Raw genomic sequence first — 7,480 nt, forward strand, 5'->3', positions numbered from 1 at the left:
ACATTGTATTGACGTCAAGTATTCTACCGTCAAGATCGCATACTTGACACTATTTACACGTCAAGTAAAATTATATATTTGATACTAAAAAACCGTCAAGTAAAATATTATATTTGATTCAAGTAAGATCGCATACTTGACACTATTTACACGTCAAGTAAAATTGTATAGTTGACACTAAAAATTCGTCATATATTTAACGTTATGTATATTGTTTATTAATATATTAAATATACAAATTTTCTATTTTCTGTGTCATGCATTAGGTACATTCCTTTCCAACCAGTAGTTAACACAATAAAATGACAAATAAACCAGTAAACCAACAATAATTTCATTTTTCTCAACAATGTCATCAACAATTACAGAATTTCAATCCAAATATAACCAACTAAAATTTCCTATGTGTGGCCTATTCCAAAATCAACAATAATAGCTATGTTATATAACCAAAAACATGTGTTGTATACCAAAACTAAAGTCTATCCCCTTGCATCTATTGCTTCGAAATTTCTTTGCTTTCTTGGAGCAGGAGGAAGATACCAGATTTACAATGGCATTGGGCATGGCAGGATCTACAATAGAAATTAATTTGTGGCAAGCAGTTGAAATAGCACCAAGTGCATCCAAGATGGTTTCTTTTCCCTCTCACAGCAAGAGAAAAAAAACATTTCAAAAAGAGATATAAATTCATAACAAAATGAAAATTTTCTTTTTTCCTAATAAAACAAGCAAATATGTAAGCTATTTTATCTACCTTGGTGGAACCTGCACACTCCCGAGCAAAATGCCCTTGTTCACCACATCTATAGCATGAGTTAGGTGATGCAGCACTAGAAGTTTGCTCAAGAACCCTCTTGCCACCCTAAGAAAGCTCCAAAACTATGAGTTTAGAATGACACTTGGACGTGAAATATAAGTAAATGAATAACAAAGTTTCAGCACATTATTAAATCAGAAACAAACTCGAGCAATAATAACTTCAAATAAAATGGATTTACCTTATCTAGGAATGAAAGCTTGGAGATTTTTAAAGTAAACACAAAAAAGTTTCAACACATTATTAAATCTAAATCAAAACTTTTCCACAATATTCTTCTCCCTAAAATGTGTATATACTGGTGGATGAGTTTCGGCATAGCTCAACAATTAATGCATTAAGAACTTTGCTTAGCGATTAAAGGTTCAAATATTTGCAACGTTATACTCCTTATATGTTTAGAAAATTTTCAAATTTGACTTGTGGATTTCTTACCGTGCTTCTTTAATTGCAATTTATATTGCGTTCTCAATTAAGCTTCCATAAGCTGAATGCTCGTTTGAAATTGGAACAACAATCAGAATTCCACTTCCAAGCTCAAGATTCATGTTGGCATCTATGGAGGAAGACAATAAAAAATTAATAAATATATAGAAGAATATGGAATGAACAGCAACTATCATTTTAGATTGTCCAACTATGTGAAGAAATATTTGAGTGGGATCATACTTAGAACTTTGTAACTCAATTCCTTTGCAGAGAAGACAACAGTTCTTGGTGTATAAGTTTCTAGTGTTCTAATCTTTCACTTATACAGCAATTGAGAAGAACTATCATTTCCAAATACAACATTTCTAAACTACATTAGTTACAACAATTACCTTGAAAAGAACTGTCATTTCTAAATACAACTACAATACTACAGTATTTCAAATTATGCTAAGCTAGTGTGTATGCAATCGCCACCCTATACCAATTTATATGCAACCCCCCCCCCCTATATAAATGCAGATATAGCTGAAACAAGCAGGCAGATACAATTTACAAGAAAAATGTGGCAAGATAACTCACGAATAAGCCTTCAAAAACCTTCATAGATAAAAATTTAACAATAACTATAACAATACCTAGAAATGCTTCAATAACTATAACAATACGTAGTATAATAAGGCATACGCACATCTTGAATTTCATGAAGTTTCAGAGTCCACCAATATGCCGTCAACAAATTACATTCTCAGTATATCAGTAAATATCCATAGTCCTCAAAGTTTAATCAAAATTCCATTAGGAAGATTTATACTCAGAGCCTGCAAACTAGTTCACTAGATTGAATTGGCATGATAATTGGCGTGCAAGATAACTTATTAATTTATCAATACAATTCAACATTTTGTGAGAGAAGAACTCAATAGAAACAAAATAAATACATGGAGTTGAAATTGAGATTTCAAATTTTTTTGACAGGATATTAAAGAAAGACATCATATTTAGTTTGATTGTATTGCTACAAAAAAAGCTTGAAAACAATAGAGAGAGTAAAAGATTACTTCAATGAGTAACATTGGATCAGTAGCAGTGTTAAGAAGCAAATCAGAAGCCTCTTCAGATTTTTCATTCTCATTCTGGCTCTTAGTTTTCTCTAAGTTTTTATTAGATAATGTTCCATTCTACTTCTGATTCTCAGTTCTCCCAGAGTTCCTACCAAACAATCCACTTTTCTCCATAGTAGCATCTGAATCAATATCATAGTCGTCAAAATAATTTACAAACTACGTGAAAAGTTGTTTGTTACTTGAGAAATAGACGTGCCTTTTGAGTTCAATCTCAAGCCATTAGGCTGAAGTTTGGTTTTTGGCCTGCAATTTAGGCTCAAAGCATTCAGCTATTGCATGGTCTCTCCTCAGTGGTAATAATCCTGATAAAGAGCTGTTTGGGTTTGAAACACTTCTATTATACTCTTCATGGGATTTATCAACTAGATCAACTGTAACATTTTCCAACAAATATTAACATATTAACACAAACAAACAATATAATAGTTGTTTATTAAAATTTAAATCCTTCAAACGCTCCAAAAATGAAGTCTCAAGTGAACAAAGAAAGAGAGATTCAATATCTTGGAAGAGTTCAAAGAGCGTTAAATGTAGCAAATGCATAGAGGAGATGAGATTTACCAGCGATGAAGGTGAAGATGTGGGTCGGAGTCACCGTGGGTCGCCGTCAAAAGGCCGTGGGCACGATCGAACTGCAGTGGGTCGCCGTCAGAAGGCCGTGGGCGCGATCGAACTTCAGTGGGTCGCCGTCGAAAGTTCGTGGGCCGCCGTCAGAAGGTTGTGGTTCACCGTCCAAAGCCCGTCGAGGTCGCTGTCTGAAGTCCGTCGCATTTGGAGATACCGTCTGAAGCTCATAGCGTCTAGAGATGCCGTCCAAAAATTGAGACTATGGTCGCTGGCGACGGAAGTTTATGTGCCTATGGTTGCCGATGGTGGAGTTTGTGTGGCTATGGTGACTGACGATGGAGTACTTGCGTGGGTTGTAGTGGGCGGCTGGTGAAGATAGAGAGAGATGGAGATAGAGATGAAGGGATTGAGGGTTTTGGGAGGGAAATGAGGGAGATGAGAGGTTTGGAGGATAATTTTTAATAAAAATAATTTAATTATTTTAATAATTTTTTTTTTAATAATTTTTTTCACTAAAGTAATTTTTAATAAATTTTTTTTAATAGGTTTGTATTAATAAATTTATTTTATTTTAGTAAGTTTATTTTATAAATTTATCTTAATAAGTTTATTTAATAGAATGAGAGAAATAAAAAATATTTTTATATTTTATATTTTTATATTTCTATACTTCACATTTTAAAACATTAATTTTGAAAGTATCAAATCAAAATTTTAACTATACTTGACATTGTTTTCGCGTCAAGTAAATGTATGTAATACTTGACGCGAATAAAGCGTCAAGTAAAATGTCCTTTATACTTGACGCGAAAAAAACGTCAAGTAAAGATTACCATAAAATAATTCGGAAAACTACGTGAACACTTCGTTTTTTTGATACTATACTTGACGTTTTTCCTTTAAAATGGTCAATACTTGACGTTTTTTAAACAAAAACGTCAAGTATGTAAAAATACCTAGTGTCAAGTAAAGTATATTTTGTAGTACTGTGTCTTCAAGGTCATCTTGTTTGTTGTCGTCGGAATTATTGTTGACGACTGTTTCCATGACCGCCTGGAGGTCTCAGACTTTGCTCCAGCGATTGACGTCATGATTGAGTTCTTCGCGAGAAGAAACTGATTTTTTCTTCTCGAGAGAGGTGAGCATTGGTTTTAAACCATTTTGCTATTTGTTATTCATTCAAGTGGGAATAGTCGTACTTATCCCACCATTTGACAAACAAAATCTTTCCTAAGATTTTGAATTTGGCTCTAGATGAAAGTTGGTGACTCCAGCAAAAAATTCAGGGCACTTGAAAATAGAGAGAGAATTTATACGTTAGCGAAAGTGCAGACGAATAGAGGCTTGTTGAGAAATGGTGGTATGCTCGTTGGACTTCAACATGGAAGATCTCAGGGGTTAGGCCAAAATAGCTCCACCATTTTCGCCGTAACCTTTTTCAGAAGCATCAGTTTCGACAATTATCTTGGTTTTTTCATCCATAAGCGATAAGCATGGAATGCCTTTGGCTAAGGATTTGATTGATTGGACTGCTCAAGAATGCTCAGTCATCCATGGTTTTGGGTTCTTTTTTAGTCTGTCATAAAGTGGCAGACAGATTGTCCGGAGGTCTTTAATAAAATCTCCGATATAATTTACACATCCAAGAAATCTCTGCAGCTGAGTCTTATCTTGGATTTCATCAGGAAACTTATCCAGAAAATCTAATATCTTTGGATAGGTTTAATAATTCCTTGATCAATATCGAAACCAAGGAACCTTAATTTTGTTTGAAACAACTTGACTTTTGGTAAAGATACCACAAGGCCATTTGTTTTAATGATGTTGATGAACATATTTGAATGTTTAAAATGTTAATCAATTGTTTCAGAAAAAATCATGACATCATCAATGTAAACTATTGTAAAGTCTTAATGCCTATTGAAAATGTCATTCATGATCTTTTGAAACTCCGAGAGAGCATTCTTAAGACCGAATGGCATAACATTCCATTCATATTGACCGAAAGGAACATTGAAAGTAGTTTTGTATCTGTCTTTTGGATTAATTTGAATTTGCCAAAATCCAGATTTCATATCAAATTTTGAGAAGATCTTTGCATTAGCGATAAGCTTAAGCAAGTCTTGGCTATTAGGTATTGGGTACCTAATCCACTTGAGCACTTTATTCAGTTGCATTTAGTTAATAACTAGGCGAGGGACTCCTCGTTCCTTTTCTACCGATTGTTAACATAAAAGGCCGCACATGACCATGGGCTTTTTGTTGATGGGCTTATTAAACCCTTCTTTTGGAGATCAGATATCTCTCTGAAGCAGGTATCAACTAGATCCTTGCTCATTTAAATGGGCATAGCCTTTGTAGAAATTTTGGTTTCATCAAAATTATCTACGTCATGAAGGTCCACTATATGCCTTTTCATTTCCCAAAAGGCATTGGGTAAATTGGAACAAATCTCAGAATCGATCATCTTCAGGATGGATTGGATTTTTATTTGGACAGAAGGCTTATTGATCTCTTCACTAATCTTTTGTCCTTTTATGTCATCGTGAAGAAATTCAATTTGCTTCTCTTTCTTTGAGATGAGATTAAGGCTTTGTACAATCTCATTTTCGATTGAAGAAAGATACCTTTGAATAACTGGCTTACAAAATTCAAAGATAATCTCCTTTCCAAATTTCTGAGAAGTTAAACCCTTGTCAAAAATGGTAAATGAATAAATTTGGGTGAGAAGTGGAGTACCCAAAATTACTTCCTCAGTCAGGCCCTTAACAAAGAGAAATGAATTCACGAGGCACACTTCTTCTTTACAAACATGTACCCTGGATAGCTTGTAATTGATTTTTAAAGAATTATTACCTACTCCTTCGAGACTTTCTCTGGCTATCTCAAAGTATTTGGATGGAATGATTCCTTCGTGAATCACATTTTGATCAGCACCCGAGTCAATTAGTGTCATTGCTTCAAACTTATAATCTTTGATCTTTAATGTAACCTTAGTTAGCCATTTTTTATTAAAGATTTTATTGATAACGTTGATCTCATTACTTTGCGTTTCAACTTTCTCTTTTGAAATTATCTGTTCTTGGATCGCAACTACTGCATTTTCAAGATAAGATATTTGTTATCTATTTTCGTTAATTTTCTTCTTCAGGACTTTGATTTCATGCTGGAGGTCTGTTACTTTAACCGGTGCAGCATGTTCTTTTGACAACAGATTCATCACAGCTTGAAAGCTGAAATTCATCGAATCTTTGAACTTTTGATCGGGAGTCTCTAAGTCCTCTCGAAGTCTCAAAAGTATCTTTTTTCTAATTGCCTCATCATCGACTTCTTTGATGATGTCTAAGAGATCTTTCTGGGTTCTTGTGAGAATATTAATGCAGCCAGAACAGGGGATTGCCTCTTCGTTGTCTATCTCATTTTCTGACGACGAAGGTTCCTCTGAAGATTCTTCGAGGAGGACATTGAGGATATCTTCTTCCTTTTTGGAGGAGAATTCCTCTTCTTCGGCAGATAATTCTTCAGCCTTGACAACCTTTAACAGAGATTGCTTTTCATTTTCATCAATCTCCATTAGGTTAGTTTTTTTTTTTTTTGACAATGGGGCATCAATTGGCATAATGACCCATTTTATTGCATTTGAAAAACGTGGTATTTTCTTTGGAAAATTTTCGCTTGTTCTTACTTTTGCTATGGTACTTTCTTTTGCGATTTGAGTATCCATGTGGTTCACTCGTTTTATTCCTTTTGAAGGCTTTCTTAGATCGAACCTTCTTCCTAGAAGGAGGAGCGTTGTTAGTTCCATATTGCTTGCAGAAAGATCCCATTTCTCTTTGATAATCTGAATCCTTTGCAATCTTTGTGGCGTGCTTCTACTGTTGGCAAATCTCTAAACACAACTTTTGAATAGTGGAATTAATATCTCTGTAAGAGATTCCTTCCCAATCTATATCTGTTCCTTCACTATTAGTCGTCATTGTGGAATAGAACTTTTCTCTCACATATTTAGGTATCCCTTCTACATATTTATGTTTCTAGACTACATCTCTCCATGTTGTAAGGTTATAAAGACGTGACATAAAAATGTCTTTATACCACTTGAAATCGCTCATTTTGAGGCATTTCATTCCCAGAAGAGCCTCCATAGATTGATCACTGTATAGGGTCGTTCTCCCTACAAAGTGTTTGATAGCCGTGTAAACGAGGGTGTTTACTGAGTTTGGCTGGATGGTAACAACATCGCCATTAGGGTCTTGTTCTGTTTTTTCCAAAACAGCTTCCTTTATGGCTTCTTTATTTGCATCAGTAAGGTGATTGTGCCACAAACTCCTAAGGTTTCCTGTAAACCCTGCAGTTAAGGCGTCAACAATCTCTCTTTGACTCATTCTTCTAAGATAGCTTGTCGCAGCAACAAACATTTCTTGAAAAATGATCATCTGTCCTTCAGAACATCCATCGATGTTCCGAGTTTCGATATTATTTCCATTAAATGATCGAAAACCTGGATGTAAGTCATCCCATCCAATATCTGGTGGTG

The 7,480-nt window shown here is 34.6% G+C and overlaps 1 long non-coding RNA gene across 2 annotated transcripts; it reads right to left on the reverse strand.

Annotated features, from left to right (window-relative positions):
* Window positions 1-318: 318 nt before the first annotated feature.
* Window positions 319-3,382, reverse strand: LOC103503416 (uncharacterized). 2 transcript variants are annotated; one of them, XR_007823737.1, is made up of 4 exons: window positions 2,938-3,382; window positions 2,311-2,747; window positions 1,941-2,077; window positions 319-1,376 (listed from the first exon to the last, which is right to left on the reverse strand). It is a non-coding gene; the product is annotated as an uncharacterized LOC103503416 (long non-coding RNA). The 2 variants fall into 2 exon arrangements; XR_007823736.1 differs by lacking the exon at window positions 1,941-2,077.
* Window positions 3,383-7,480: the final 4,098 nt, after the last annotated feature.

The sequence above is a fragment of the Cucumis melo genome, chromosome 9, assembly GCF_025177605.1.
Source record: "Cucumis melo cultivar AY chromosome 9, USDA_Cmelo_AY_1.0, whole genome shotgun sequence".
Classification (NCBI taxonomy): domain Eukaryota; kingdom Viridiplantae; phylum Streptophyta; class Magnoliopsida; order Cucurbitales; family Cucurbitaceae; genus Cucumis; species Cucumis melo.